Genomic DNA, 2,516 nt, shown 5'->3' with positions numbered 1-2,516 from the left:
TGCCTTCAGGATTACTTCAGCCGATTACGATACCCGAGTGGAAATGGGATCGAGTCACAATGGACTTTGTGTCCGGACTGCCATTGTCGGCAAGTAAGAAGGACGCGATTTGGGTTGTTGTTGATAGACTGACTAAGTCGGCTCACTTTATCCCTGTGCGTCTGGATTTTCATTGGATAAACTAGTGAATTATCGCTTCTCGATTATGAGATTACACGGGTACCGATTTACATTGTGTCGGATAGAGATCCGAGATTCACTTCGCGATTTTGGAAGAAATTGCAAGAAGCTTTGGGTACCAAGTTGCATTTCAGCACCGCCTTTCACCCCCAAACCGATGGTCAATCCGAGCGGATAATTTAGATACTTGAGGATATGTTGAGATGTTGCATTCTCGAGTTCGGTGGTTCATGGAATGGTATTTACCTTTGATTGAATTCGCCACAACAATAGTTTTCAATCAAGTATTAAGATGGCGCCTTACGAGGCCTTGTACGGGCGTAAATGCCGTACACCATTTTTTGGACCGAGCTCGTGAAAGCAAAATTTTCGAGTGGATTTGATTAAAGATGCTGAACAGAAAGTAAAAGTAATCCGTGAAAATCAAGATAGCTTCCGATCGTCGAAGTCGACGCGGATCTGAAACGAAAAGACATTGAGTATCGTGGGAGATAAAGTGTTTCTTAAAGTTTCGCCTTGGAAAAGATACTCGATTTGGGCGCAAGGGCAAATTGAGTCCGAGGTTCATCGGGCCATATAAGATATCCGAACGAGTCGGTCCGATTGCATATCGTTTGATTTTGCCCCGAACTCGAAAAGATTCACGACGTCTTTCACGTTTCAATGCTTCGACGCTATAGATCCGATCCGTCGCACGTAATTAGTCCATCGAGGTTGAAATTCAAGCCGATATGAGTTATGAAGAAGAACCGATTCGCATCCTAGCTCGTGAAGTGAAAGAGTTGCGAAACAAAAGGGTTCCGTTAGTAAAAGTGTTATGGCTCAAAAGCGGGATGGAAGAAGCTACTTGGGAACCCGAGAACTCTATGAAAGAGCGATACCCAAATCTATTTACGGTAAGATTTTCGGGACGAAAATTTCTTAAGTGGGGGAGAGTTGTGACAGCCTTAAAACGACCCTAGTCGGAATGTGGTTTCGGGACCACAAAACCGAGGCATAAAAATAACTTAATATTTATTTTATTGCCTATAATATGTGTTAACTCATGTGTGACATTTTTGATGCTTTAATTTAGAGTTATAAATGTGAATTTCACTAGAAAGGACCTAGTAGAAAACTTTGAAAGTATGATGGGGGAATGTGTGATGACTAATTAAAGCATGCATGCAAAACAATGGCCTTGCATGTCAAATACCCCTCTTTTTACAAGTGATGGCCGGCCATGACAAGGAATCATGGGCTAAACATGTCATGAAACATGTTTTGTTGGTGCATTAGGGAGAAACAATAAACAAATAAGTATGGGTAATAAAGAAAGAAAAAAAAAATGTGTGTGTGTGAGTGAAACCCCCCATTGCCGTGCATGGAAGAAAAGAAAAGAAAAAAAATTTTGCTCATCCATTTTTTCTCTCTTGACCAAAAATACTAGAGGAATGAGGGAATTTTGCTTCATGTTTGGTTTGGAAGAGGATTAGGAAGAGGTTTGGCTATACTTGCATCAAGATTAAGGTATGTTTGAGGTTGTGCCATGAGATTCATGCATGTTTTTAGTTGCTAGCTTGATGTTCTTGTTAGCCCATGGTTCAAATCTTTGCTATGTCATGGGAATGAAATTCGGCCAAAGTAAATGTCGTGTTAATGCCATTGCATGCTAAATATCAAGCTTGATAATGATACATGTGATGGGGGGTTGAGGACTCTTAGATTTTCTTTTAGCATCTTTGAATGAGATACTAAGTTCTTTGTTTAACCATGACCAAATTGAAACGGTATGGTGTTGTGGTGTATTCGGCCATGGTATATCCATAAGTATGATTCATGCATGTTGCATGGTAAGTAAGATTTAAGCTTTGGATATGTGTATATATTTGGATATAAGCCACTTAAGAATCGGCCCTTGCACCTACATGAATATATGTTTGCACATGATGTATTGGTATGACATATATACTATTTCAAGTGTATATTTGCTTGTGATGATGTTTTGGTTATGAAGTAAATGAGAGATGTGTATTGAGCTACGATATGTAATGCGTTAGTTAGTAAAATGTATGCTGTTTTTGTGTGGTATTAAGTGTATAATTGGCCTCAACATGGACATGCATATTCGGCCACATGAAGGGAAATTGGTGTGCATGCATTCGGTTAGAGGCAAGCATATTGATGCCTATTCTTGGCTTAGAAAATTCGGCTAAGAGGAATATTAACTAATGTATTGAGTTCGATTCATGATTTCGTACATATGCGACTTTAATGCCTAATGAGTATATATATTGACTAAGTACCTTGAATTCCTCTTTTGATGCTCAAATGATTAAATCGATTTATTTGTTAAA

Source organism: Gossypium arboreum, chromosome 3 (genome assembly GCF_025698485.1).
Source record: "Gossypium arboreum isolate Shixiya-1 chromosome 3, ASM2569848v2, whole genome shotgun sequence".
Taxonomy (NCBI): Eukaryota; Viridiplantae; Streptophyta; class Magnoliopsida; order Malvales; family Malvaceae; genus Gossypium; species Gossypium arboreum.
This window is presented reverse-complemented; position numbering follows the sequence as displayed.